The 13,963-nt window shown below is 43.2% G+C and overlaps 1 protein-coding gene and 1 pseudogene across 2 annotated transcripts in view; one reads left to right on the top strand and one right to left on the bottom strand.

Annotated features, from left to right (window-relative positions):
* MAML2 (mastermind like transcriptional coactivator 2) overlaps positions 1 to 13,963 on the top strand; it is a 343,681-nt gene that overhangs the window by 19,464 nt on the left and 310,254 nt on the right. The gene's annotated exons all lie outside the window — the stretch shown is intronic.
* On the bottom strand, positions 4,566 to 5,467 carry LOC112915775 (small ribosomal subunit protein uS5 pseudogene; annotated as a pseudogene).

The raw sequence follows: 13,963 nt of genomic DNA, 5'->3' as shown, positions 1-13,963 counted from the left end.
TTTTATTTATTCATGACAGACACACACAGAGGCAGGAACACAGGCAGAGGGAGAAGCAGGCTCCACCCAGGGAGCCTGTGGGACTGGATCCCTGGTCTCAGGATCACGCCCCTGGCTGAAGGCGGCGCTAAACTGCTGGGCCACCAGGGCTGCCCACCAGCTGAGCTCTTTGTGTTCTGTTTTGCACTTGAGTTTTGAGTCAGTCCAGCAAAATCTGTTAACTTTGTATTTCAGTGACCCCCCCCCCATCTTGAGGTTCCTCTCCTCCCACCTTGACCTCAAACTCCAAATTTATGTCCCTGTGTCATTGTGAGGAACATCTTGGTGAAAAGGCTGGAGCTGAATTGGAGCTTCGTCTCGGGGATTTTCATAGTAACACTGACTCTTTATTATTAGCTGTACACTCCGGACTGCTAGAGTTCGTATTTTGGCAGTGGGCCATCAAACACCCTATTTTTAAGAGCCTTTCACTTAGTCGTAAACAAGTGCTGGGACTGGGGCTCACTTTCTTTATTGATATTTACCAAAAGCAGTTTAACTGTTGAAAAGTTGTTATTAAAAAAAAAAAAAAAAAAGAAGCTCAGACTTCAGGACTATTTTTCCACTCATCTAACTCAAAACTATGCTTGATCTTAAAAAAGTTAATTTGGCATTTAGTGGCTTAATTTGATGGTCCAGTCATCCTGGTAATTTGAGGCGAAGAAGAGATGTAACTGCTAGGTCATTTTACTTTGATAGATAGATGCCTATCAAACACTTGTGGAGGGGATGGCTGCTGCACATAATTTACATGATCGACCAGAACAACCAAGGAGAGCAGTCCAGTATACTGAGGAAATTGTTCCTGCCCTTGATGTTTTCTCTATTTAGAATAAAAGTGTTCTATAGACACATCTCCCGGACACTCTATATTTTGAAGACTTTCCTAGTTCCATTAGGAGGATGTAAATAATATCCCAAATTCTCAGTGGCTTCTAGATACATAGATGTATTCAGAAATTTGGTGAAGGAAAGATGATCTCAAATATGGCTGTTTCTTTGATCTCTGAGAGGAATTTGGGCAAGTATAACAACATACATACTAATCTTTTGAGGAGATGGTGACTTACAGCCATAAAGCAGGAGCCCCAAGAATTTAAATGTTCAAAAGGAGGGGTTGAACTTTGATATTTTTCTCCAGTGATTTAAGATTCTAAAAGTTTCACTATTTAGGTGGCTGAACAGAGCTGCTCTGGGGGCTGTGGTGATACTCTAAGTAATGCTTTTCATAATGACCCCCTTCCCTTGAGTGTACCTCATTGTTAGTTTTGTGGTAGGGCATTGATTGACAGGTGGCATTCACCAATCAGTATAACAAGGAGTTAATTCCATTTTATTCCATTTCCCCCTGTTGAGATGTAGGTATTTCTTAGATATATCCGAACTCACAGTGACCATTTGATGGAAAAACATCATGCCATGAAATCATCTCGCCTGCTTTGCATGTCTCTTATCTCCCTGGGCCATCCTAGGAAGCTCCCTGTAGCTTCCGTGGGATGAGCTGGTGATTCCTACTGATGAATGTTCCTTGCACAACTTTTTGAGTGAGGTACCACTCTGGGCACTCTGCCATATTCAGAAAAATCTCACCTGGCTCTGTCTCAGGGCTACCCTTCTAGGCATATATTATTATTATAATCTTATTGACTTCGTATTGCTTATTCAATTTGAAATGTATCTAATTGTTTTGTTTTATGAGTTGTATTTCCTCCAGTATTGAATGTAAGTGCCTAAAAAGTTTTTAAATATCAAAATTAATTTATTGTCAGCAAGAAGATTTTTCCTAAAAAATCATAATAATATTTCTTTCCTCTCTTGGGGGAGATGGATACTGTTCCCTACCTGGACCTTTTTCAGAATAACACAACTATAATGCATCTGTGCCCTACTGTAGTTACATATGTGCATAACTGTTCAGTGAGTAGCAAGGAAGAGGCCATAATATATCAGAAGGAAGAACACATATTTATGTTTTCAGAACTTTTAGGAGGGAGAAGAATTTGCAGATTTGAGCTCTTAGAATTTCCTGTAAAAAATTTTTATTACGGTTTTTGTTCAAAAGTCAGATGCCAGTTGCCATGTTAATAAGATGATGAGAGTAGATAATTGTATTATCTGTTGATGCATAACAAATGCCGAAGCATAGCACTGAAAACAGTATACGTTTCTTATCTCACACAGTTTTTAAGGGTTAGGAATTCAGAAAGGTTAGCTCAGGGCCTCTCATTAGATTGTACTCAAATCATTGGCGGGGGCTGAAGTCACTTCAAGACTTGAGTGGGGATGGAGGATCTGCTTCCAAGTTCATTCACATGGTTGTGGGCAGCACTCAGTTGGCTATTGGCCAGAGGCCTTAGTTCCTCACCACTGTGGCCTGTCCTTAGGCTGCTTAGGTATTCAGGCCACAGCAGCTGGAGTCCTCCAGAGACAGTGATCCAAGAGAGTGAGAACCAGTATAGAAGCCCAGGTACCATCTCCCCTACTGTGATTTTGAGGAAGGTTATACCAGTGAGTGTTCTAAAATTAGGCCATCCATTCATGTTCCCTGTATTTATTAAGCATCAAAGATATACCAGGCACTGTTCTAGGCACTTAGGATACATCAGGAAATAAAACAAAGATCCTCACTCTCATGAGTCTTGTATTCTGTTTTATATTTTGCTTTTCATGTCGCAAATGCTGTGGGTCAGGGGGCTGGGGTAAGTAAATGGACCTCAAACCGCTGTTTCATGTTGACTTACATTTGACTAACTTCAGCAAGAAACGCGGAGAGCTCTTCTCCTTGTCTGCAGGAATAAGGGGAGGCTTTTTGAAAGCCGTGTAAACAATACAGTCTCTCCAGTGATTACATTCTTCTGTTAACTGTCTTAAATGATTACTTCTCTGTCTTTGATAGCTAAGTGAGGAAGTAAAGTCCATTACTTAAGAATTAAGGGAAGTAAAGTCCATTACTTAAGAATTAAGGTTGGGGAGTCAGACCCTCCTGGATTTGAGTCAGAACTCCCCTTTCCTGCTGTGTTACCTGGAGCATGTTGTGTGACTCTTCTGAGTCTCACTTTTGTCCTCTGTACAATGGTGATAACAGTGGCACCTATCTTGAAGTCATAAGCAATAAATGACCTAAGGCACTTATCATAGGATTTGCTTACCTAGATACCCCTTGATTTTACCTGCCTTTTCTTTTTTCTGACCCTTACCAAAAGTGCTACCAGAAATGACCCCCTAGTTCCACTCAACCTAAACCATCCAAGATAGCAGGAGGTGTAGTCATGTTACTCCCAGAGCACCTTTCCAGCCCCCCTTCTTTGCCAGAGCTGTGGCTGCCACCAGTGTGTGTATGAAGTGGGAAGAATAGCTCAATATGGGGTTCACAACTTGTGTGGAAGCCTTTATCATCAGGAATTTATCATTTAGATATGTAGAAGTGCTTTCAGTATCTACCTGATGGTTTCCTACTGATGCTGTTTCTGTTGCAATATTTTGCTAAGTCATCTGTCAGCACAGTGGCCTGGAGAGGAAAGACGCATGTGCTCTGGGGTTTCTGTCCTCGCCAATCGATCCCAGACACCTGAGCCAGAAAGGCCCCGGATTTTCCTCAGTCCAGCACTGAGCAGGCAGCTGCTTCCTGCCAAGGAGGTGCCTGCCTTCTTGAGGCTGGGAAGCTGTGGCCTGGCTCTCAGTTCCTCTCTCATCTTCCTTCCTGGAGTGGTACCATTAGAGAAATTGGCAGTTAGAGGGAAGGGATCCTCGTAACTGCCAGCCCCAGAAAGAACATACACACTGAGCCAGGGGTATGTGTTGGTGGAGAGTGGTGCAGTATATTTTTGTGAGGATACCTGGTAGTTTGGAGCTCTGTGCATTATTTTATATATATATATATATGTATATGTGTGTATATATATACCCTCCTAATTTCCCCTTGCTTCCATTGGACAGGAAGTGTGTGAAAGGATGACATACAATCCCTCGAATCATTGGAAGACATGAACAAATGTGACCGATTTCCAGGCAGTCATGGGCTGTGGATTAGTTAAGAGGAAAAGCATTCTAAAGACACAAGGGTGGAGAGGGCCAGGGAGGAAGGAACAGATGCTTTGAAGCCAAGCAATCCTGAGTTTGAATCCTGGCTATAACATTGTTGGCTCTGTGACCTCAAAGGATTTTTTAAAACCCATCTGGCCTGTTCATTCATATAGAGGATGGAATAATATACCAGTCCATGAGATGCACAGAGCACTTGGAACAATTAAAAAAACAAGCAAAAAACTTAGATCCCAGGAAACATTTCTTTTCCTCTGTTAACTCTTAACAATTTTCTACATTAATCAAGTTAACACATCACATTGTTTTTGTTAAGAGAATATAGTTGCAGCTTCTGGGGCTTTGGTTCTCAAACATTACTGTATATAGTAGTCACTGGGGAGTGTGTGAAATTGCTGGGCTCCACTGACAGAAATTCAGAAGCTCTGGCATTTGGAGATTTCTTTTCTTTCTTTCTTTCTTTCTTTTTTTTTTTTTTAACAAGCTTTAATTCACTTTTATTTTTCTTGTATAAAACTATGTGGTAGCCACAGCTGGAGCCTGGGTCCTCTGCACGGAGACTCTGGTGTGTGTTTTTACAAGATGGTCAGTGAATTCATGATGGGGAGACTTGGTGAACACAATCTCTTTCCAGAGATCAGGGGTGAGATAGCTGTAGGTCTTGGAGATGGCATCAAAAGTAGCGTTGGCAAAGTTCCCCAGGGTGGCAGTGCAGCCCCTGACTGAAGTGTAGCAGTCGTCAATACCAGCCATCATCATTAGCTTCTTGGGCACAGGGGCTAAGACAGTGCCAGTGCCTCTGGGGGCAGGGATGAGACACACCAGCACAGAGCCACAGCGACCAGTCACCTTGCATGGGACAGTGTGGGGCTTGCCGATCTTGTTCCTCCAGTAGCCTCGCCGCACGGGGACGATGGAAAGCTTGGCCAGGATGATGGCCCCATGGATGGCAGTGGCTACCTCCTTGGAGCACTTGACGCCCAGACTGACATGTCCATTGTAATCTCTGATGGCCACAGATGCCTTGAACCTGGTCCGCTGGCCAGCACGGGTCTGCTTTTGAACGGGCATGATTTTCAAAACCTCATCCTTGAGGGATGCCCCCAAGAAGTCAATGATCTCAGATTCCTTGATGGGCAGAGAAAAGAGATAGATCTCCAGGGACTTGATCTTCATGTCCTTGACTAGGCGGCCCAGCTTGGTGACGGGGATCCACTCCTGGGCTTCCGCCTTGCCTCCACGAGCTGCGCGGCCTCGGCCCCGGCCCGGCCCGACCACAGCCACGGCCGCAGCCCTGGATGCCGCTGCTGAAGCCTCCGTGGAAGCCACCCCGGCCTCCCATTCCCGGGCCTCTGGGCCCTGCCGCAGCACCCGCGTCATCTGCCATTGGGTGTTCTCTCAAAGAAAAAGCACGTTTGGGGATTTCTATAGAAGATTCTCGGGCCAGTTTTGGAGACACAGACTCGGGGGTAACTCCAAGTCTTGGAAAGTTTTGAAATCATCTTGGCTCAAACAGTTTAGGCCTTTGTGGAGGTCAGATATGAAACACCACGTTCGAGGGACGCCTGAGTGGCTCAGTGGTTAAGCATCTGCCTTTGGCTCAGGACGTGACTCCATCTGGGGATCGAGTCCCACATGGGGCTCCCTGACATGGAGCCTGCTTCTCCCTCTGTCTGTGTCCCTGCCCCTGTGTCTCTCGTGAATAAATAAATAAAATCTTAAAAAGAAAGAAAGAAAGAAAGAAAGAAAGAAAGAAAGAAAGAAAGAAAGAAAGAAAGAAAGAAACAACACTTTAGAGATTTGAAGATACTGAACTGTAGCTGCTTTAGAACTATTGGTGTGCTCCCACCACCTTCTAAAGCACCTTCTGGTGCAGAGATTTGTAGCAGTGCACCTTGCACTATGTGGCGAATCTGCCGACTTCATGTGTGAGCTGGTTGGAGCAATGATGGAACTGTAGCTATCTGAGAACAATCATCGATGTGCTCCCATGTGCCTTCTGGGTGCTTTAGAAGACACAAAAGCAGAGCTTTGCAGCGGTGCACCTTCCTCTCCGTGGCGAATCTGCTGACCTCACGTGTGAGCTGGCTGGGGCAGTGTGCTGGCACTACAGGGGAACTCCAGCAGGAACGGGACCCCGAGGATAACTGTGGAATGCAGGACAGGCTGAAGGACAAGTACAACCAGAGGGCTTGGGAAGATGATGAATGCCAAGACGCTGAGTGCTGAACTCTGAAGTGATGGTGCCCGCCCCCTGGCTCGGGGGGTGGGGGGGGTTTGGGGGCAAGGCTTGGAGCCCTGGAGGCAGAGGAGGCAGTTGCCCTGGAGGCAATTGCACCTCAAGACAAAGCTTGAATCCCCTATGTGGTTACTGCCTTGGCCCAGGTCGGTGCCCCCCTTCCCTCCACTGACACAACAGCCGCCGAACCCGCCTTCCTTTTGGTACCTGCTGAGTACAGCAGCAGATGTTGCCTTCCCACTACACAAAATTGGTCCCACCACACCCCTGCTTCCAGCTTGAGTGGCCTCCTGTTGCATTTAAAATCCCAACTCGTTGGCATCTGTAAGTCCTGCGCGTGCAGGCCTCCATGCCCTTGCTGACTGTCCTCCTGCCGGTGTGTGGAGCAGCGGATTCCCCAGCTGAGTGAGTGCCTTTCCTTCCAGAGCCCTCTATCATGTGATTTCTCTAACTCGTCCCCTGGCTGGCTCCTGCCTAATTTTTACATCTCAACTTAAATGACAGCCTGACTGACCACCTCTTCCAGAGAGGTTTCTCACCTACTATTCTGTATTTTTGCCCCCCCTTTTTTTACTTATTACAATTTGCGTTGCCTCCATTTATTTACCCACTTTCTGCCCATTTTGCTCTCCTCTTCACCCGTGTACCCACGGCACCCACCTGAGCGTTTGGGCACACGGTTGCTCGTTGAATGAGTGAACAAGTACTGTGATTTCCTGTGTTCCACAGGATAGGGGATGAAGAAGTGGCAGGAATAGCTGCTTGTTTTCCAAACAAACTCATCCTTCTAGAATATTACATGGAAGGAAATTGCAGGAGTGTGCAACAAGTGACTCACTCGCCCAAACTGAAATTCAAAGAACCAGAGATCCTTCCATTCTTTTTTGGGGGGCCTCATATTGCCCAGGTGAGAGCCAAGCTGTGTCCATATGCTAGAACATTAGTACCTCACAGTTTACTGGTGCTTTTGGCTGCCTTAATGGCTCACATATATAACTGCTGGTCTGACTATTGGGAGGAAATAAGGTCTGGAGCTGGGTTGTATGAAACTAAAGTTTGCATCACCAGGGCCACAGAGTTTCTCACGGCCGGCCCCATAGTGCATGCTGTCAGGACGAGATACACAGCTCAGCTCAGATTGACAGGGAGCTTTGAGCCAGATATCCTCAGGGATATGCCTGATGGCTTGCTTTTCTCTTGAGCCTCCAGGGTACCAGGAAGCAGGAGAGTGAGTCATCCTGACCTGTTAGAGCAGGTGAGTGACTGCTATATGAAGACAAAGCAAGAGCATGAAAACTTTTTTATTTCAAAGAGACAAAATCTTAAAAGGGCATGAGAAAGAACTAGGAGCATGGAAGCCATTCACAAGATCCTATGTAGAAGGACTAATTTAAATTTAAAGTTTGAAAGAGATAGCATTAGAGTAAGTAAAAGATAGTTCTACTTTACATAATAAATAGTAAGCTTATGGGAAATCTAATCCCAAGAGGTAATAGGCTGAATGAAGATGTGTGAATTAAATTAGATGAAAGATGAATATATTTATTTATATTAATACATATTATATATTACATTAAATTAGATGAAACGTGAATGTATTTATATATAAATATATATGTATATAAACCTTATATATATGCATGTATAAATATATGTAAAGTGAAACACAAATGAATATATAAGCATATAAATAATCATAATGGGTTACTAGGGAGTGTTTGAGGCTGTCATTTCCAATCTTTGCAGTTTATAACAAGAACAACCATAGTTTTCCATGGAACATTCCTTGGTACTATTTTGCCCCTTTTCCTTTCAATAAATGTTTATCCAGCACCTTCTGTACGTATAGTGGCATGCCACGACCAGGATCAGATGTTGCCAGTTTTCCTGAGGGGGCCAAGTCTGTCTGGTTGAGAACTTCCTTTATAGTGTACCTGGTAGATGGAGGAAAGCAGCCCAGGTTGCTGAAAATAGATTAGGGATCCCATACCATGTATTTTGGAAGCTTCCTAGTGCTTGTGTACTCTTGATAGAACATCTAGAGTTGGCACCTGCTGTTTGAAGTAGGACACGTTTGGCCTTTAAACTGTAAGAACTCAGTTTCTCACCGGTTGCCGTGACACCTGCTTCCAGCTCAAATTGCTGATTTCTGGCCTCTAGTCTGGATGTCAGGGGCCACACCCGCCCCTGCTGCTCCTCTGGCTACTTCCCCTTGTGGATCCTACTGTGCCAAATATTTATTCTGGGCACAAAATGAGCCTATGTTATCTTCTAAACAGAATAATGAAATGGTAGTTGACATGGGGCAAGAATTTGGGAGGCATCTTGGGAAAGGGAGAAGAAGGTTGAAATAATCTGCCCACTGCTCTGTGTCCCTGTGTTTTAGGTTATCTTAGCAGGAGTTGAAACAAAGAGAAGGCGGTGACAGTGCCACTGTGCAGAGTGCTCATTATGCCCTCTTAGATACGGCGCTGGTCACCAACCCATGGGAAGGATGCTGTCATTGTCTGGGAGTGGGTGAGGCCTCAGGAAAAAATCTGTGGTATGAGGAAATGTTAAACAAACTAGTCCTGTTTTTATTAGGAAAGAGGGGGATAGCAAGATGACATAAAAAGGATTCCAAACTATCACTCAGAGTTACAGGTGTTGTCTTTGAAATGATCCAGAAAGACTGTGCAGGCCACGCTCTGACAGGCAGCTGCATGGCCTGGCCAGGGGGCCCTGGGCTACTGGGTCACCTCTGACTCTGTCCTCTTCTGTGGCATTCATTTTCGTCTTTCAAGCTCGTCAGCAAGGGCAAAGCTGAGCAAGATCTCCTCTGCAGAACTGGTTCCAGAAGTGTCCTTTCTTCATAAAGTTCTGCTTCAGTTTGCCTCAAGTTTTTCCTTTTGCTTTTCATATCCTACCACCACCCCCAAAGACCACACTGTGGGGAGAAGACAAGCAAGTTAAGAAATAGTAAAACTGGGTGAATTGCTAAGTACTCCTAATCAGAGCGTGTTTTCAGGGTATACAGATCACCTCATTCAGGCAGCAGAACACCTGTGGTGTTTAATAAAATGCAGGTTCTGGGGTCCTATTTCAGGCCTTGAAAATTGACATTTCTGACATAGGGCCCAAATACCTACATTTTCAATAACTATGAAAGGCTGCATCAGGCCAGGTAATTTTTGTGTGTGTATGTTTTATTCATGAATGTATCCCAAACATCTAGATCACCTCCTAAAAACACCTAAAATATTATGGGGCTCTATAAATATTTATTGAATGAATGAATACATCGAAGCCTAATAGGATTTATTAGGATTGCTTTTCAATTAAATAGTAGCGGAAACCAGTAACAGGAGAGGGGAGTCTTTATTGGGAGGAAGACAGACTTGAAAAGAGGAAGGAGAGAAGTCAGTTTGAAGCATGGGGCAATTTCTGAGAGGCTAGGCCTAGGTGGGGCCCTGAAACAGACTTGGCGCGACAGCACATGGGGTGGCACTTGACAGATGAGGAAAGAAGCTTGAAAAAAAAGGGAAATGCAATGAGGCAGTGGCTAGAGCAATGGTTCTTAAACTTTAGTGAGCCTCCCAAGTCCCCTGGGAGGCTTGGTAGCTCACTGAGTCCTGTCCCCTCCGTTCTGAGCTTCTGATTCAGCAGGTCTGGGGTGGGGCCTAAGGATTTGCATTTGTAACAGCTTCTTCCTAAGTGACACTGGTGCTGCAGGAAACCTGCTTTGTGCACCACTTAGAGTTAGTTGGTTTCATGAATCAGATACTTTGGGGTATGAGTCCTTGCTCTATGCCTTGTTAGTTGTGAGACCGTGAAAGTTTATCTAGCCTCATATCTCAGTTTCCCTCACATGTAAAATAGGGATAATAATGATGATAAAGTGTCACAATACCAACTGAGTTGATTCATGTGAAATATTTAACAAAGTGCTAACACATCCAAGTACTTACTATCTTAAAAATTATTACTTTGGGCACACTTGGGTGGCGCAGTCGGTTAAGCATCCAAGTCTTGGTTTTGGCTCAGGTCATGATCTCAGGGTCGTGGGATAGAGCCCCAAGTCTGGCTCCTCCACACTCAGTATGGAGTCTGCTTAAGATTCTCTCTCCTGGGGATCCCTGGGTGGCTCAGCAGTTTGGCGCCTGCCTTTGGCCCGGGGCACGATCCTGGAGTCCCGGGATCGAATCCTGCGTCGGGCTCCGGGCTTGGAGCCTGCTTCTCCCTCTGCCTGTGTCTGCCTCTCTCTCTCTCTCTCTGTACATCATAAATAAGTAAATAAATCTTTAAAAAAAAATTCTCTCTCCTACTCCTCTGGCCTTCTTGCTCATGCTCGCTTTTCTCTCCAAAGTAAATAAATAAATCTTTAAAAAAATTATTACCTTGTCCAATGTGACCCTTGTAACTTTTGGAGGAAACAAAGAATATAGTTGCTCTTCTAATGAAAGAAGAGAAATGACTTCACAGAACCAGCATGAAATTTAATAAGAGGATGGACTAGCTCAGATTCTAGTACAACAAAGGTATTTCTGTGCCACTATATTAGTGGCACTATATTAGTGGCTACTATATTAGTAGCCAACTAGGTAAAGTTAATTCTTGATAGGGAAGCACCTGAAGGCTAATTTTTGCAATAGGTAAAAGAAGATGGCCTGACTGGAGATGGATGGTGGTAATAGTTTATACAACATTGTGAACATACTTAATGCCATGAAGTGAACACTTAAAAATGGTTAAAATGGTAAGTTTATGTTATATGTATTTTACTACAATTAAATTGGCTGGCCCAAGTATTACTCTTTCCCTGATGATCTCCTATAGGGAAATTCATTTTAGTGTGTAATTTAGCAACTATTGTTCAAATCATCCTTCTTAGCATGAAGAATGGCTAAATTTTGAAATATATAATGTGTATCTTCTGGAGCGAGCTCTCAGGGCCTGTCATTGCCAGTGCATTCTCTAACAAATCAGTTTAAAAGATAAGTCCAGTGATGATTTAAAGTCCTAATGTTGAATTGCAATCCCTTCTCATACACAAAAACCCACATTTCTGGATTCTCATTGGGTAATTGAAAAAGAAAATACCCTGGAGGGCTTGGCCTAAAACAGCCTATCTTTTGCTTTGAACTTTTCATTTGTGAGATGATGAACTTGGTTGAAAATACAAGCCATTCCCTCATTCTAGTTACATAGGCCTTTATCTGGTGTCTGAGAAGAAGCCTTCTTTTGATGGCTGCATACTACACTGACAAGGAAGGATACCTTTGTTCTTAGAATCTAATACTATACCAATGGGGAAAAAGGCCTCCTCATAAAAAGCATTAGAAGGATCTGGGAAAAATCATTTAGAAAAAGCAAAAGTAGACAACTTTCAATTGCCTCCCTCATTTTTTTTTTAATTTTTATTTATTTATGATAGTCACAGAGAGAGAGAGAGAGAGAGAGAGAGGCAGAGACACAGGCAGAGGGAGAAGCAGGCTCCATGCACTGGGAGCCCGATGTGGGATTCGATCCCGGGTCTCCAGGATCGCGCCCTGGGCCAAAGGCAGGCGCCAAACCGCTGCGCCACCCAGGGATCCCCCAATTGCCTCCCTCAAAGTGAAACTCAACATCATAGAGGTAGTCCCCCTATTATAAGCAAGCTGGATTCCAAAAGCTTGTCAGTATGCCACTAAAATATGGCATTCATTTTCCTATAGCACCATCCCTATGTGTAAGACCATGTTTTGAGCTCCAGCATGGTGCCTGGAAAATCAAGGGATGTCTTTGGTGGCCTCAGCCATGAGAGTCCTTTCCAAGTGCCATAGACACTAGCAGTCTATTGCTACCATCCCCATGGAAGGAATGTTACAAGTCATGTGTTCTTACCTCAGAGATGACTAACATTCAAGGTTGGAAATATTCCAGAGATCACAATTTGATTTTATATGTGCTGCTGAAGCGAGCACACACAATTTGATTTTATAAGACACTTTGCAGAAATATCTTAGATAATAAGGATTTCGGATGGCTTCATAAGAAATAAAGTGTGTAGTGACTTTCTAGCTTCTTCTATTTCTTCTCACTCTTTAGCTTCTTTTTTTGTTTCATTTATCATTCTCCTGCATGCCAGAAGTGGACTTATTATCTGATTTCTCAAACTCTTAGCCAACATAAATAAACATAGTGAAACATAGTAGAGTAGTGAAGAGCTATTCAGACCTGGATGTGAGTTTCTGCCCTTCATTTTGCTGTGAACTCTTGAACAAATTACCTGACCTCTCTGAGCTACAATGTCCTTATATATAAAATGGAATAATAACTCATAAAGGGTTATTATGATAATTAAATGAGACCATACATATAAAGTGCTTAGCCTATTGCCTGGACTAGTTGGAACTCCATAAATGTTAGCCACTATTTTTGCTACATGCTTCCTAGGCTTTTTTTTATTGCTCTTTTTCTGGCTATAGTTACATCTGTATTTGCATAAATGATATTGAAAAATGTGTGTCATAGCATTCAGTGCATTCGCATAGCAAGTTATAGTTTGTAAAGTGATTTCTCATTTGATCCTTACAACCACTCTGTGGAATCAGAAGAGCTGAAGATGTTTCTTCGTTTCACACATGTGGTAACAGGCTCTGAGAGGTGTAGTGACTTAGTTTGGTTTGGCTTTGGCAGACCAAAGAATCAAACCAGAGTCCAGACTCTTCAGGTCAGTACTTTTTGTTATGTGTTAGAAAGGGTCTTATAATTACTGATACCGTAGTATTGCCAACCTAAGGACTAGGAAGAAAAGACTTATGTGTTTCTGGCTTTAGTTCTTTGCTTTTTAGAAAACATATCCAAGAAGCCATGCTTTATGAATAGAGTTAGAATGTTTATTTTTCTTCCATGTACTAAAATTTTTCAACCCATGTGCAACAATGTGGTAACTTGAAAGCTGATTCTGGGGATTTCATGCTCCTGGCAGTTTCAGGTCAGGTTCCTTGGGGATAGAATTTCACATACTCTGGTCATCCCCAAGGTAATATAATGGGGTTGACGAGATGGTAGATATCCTGATGAGTTCTTAAGCAAAATGAACCTAAAAGGTTGTTTCAATATTTTTATCACTTCAGTATTTTTGTCACTTCACTTTTGACTTCCCACAGCCTTTTAGATTACTTTTAAAAGAAAAACAAAAAAACCTTCAAATTTCTGGCACAACGATAATAGTTTTGGCGATGTTCTCTGGATTTGCATATCTCCTTTGCATATTGGTTTTCTCTATATCTATAGTAGAATTTCCTTTTTGACACAATCACAGCATAAGCTGAACCTTTGTTATGACTTCTTGGCTCCAAATGTGACAATAGTTTTTAAAAGAGCAAGAAGCAAGTGTTCTCCCTATTTGTCATCAGAGAACTGTTAGAGACTTAAGAGTCTTGAAAATCATCCATTTGGGAGATAAAATATCATAATACTTAAGGCCTTGGGCACTGGAGTCCAAGCTTTCCCATTTATTAACTGAACCGATTGCGGGAAATGATTTCCTTCTAAGGCTTTAATTCCCCCCTCCCTCAAATGGTAAGGTGATAGAACTTGTCTAACGGGGCTGGTGTGAAGATTAAGTGAGAAAGTGTAGTCATGGTGCTCAGTGGTGTCTAGAGACCATCAGTTAGCCTC

The sequence above is a fragment of the Vulpes vulpes genome, chromosome 11, assembly GCF_048418805.1.
Source record: "Vulpes vulpes isolate BD-2025 chromosome 11, VulVul3, whole genome shotgun sequence".
NCBI classification, from domain to species: Eukaryota; Metazoa; Chordata; class Mammalia; order Carnivora; family Canidae; genus Vulpes; species Vulpes vulpes.
Note: the sequence above shows the minus strand (reverse complement) of the source record. Positions and strands in the feature narration are given on the sequence as shown.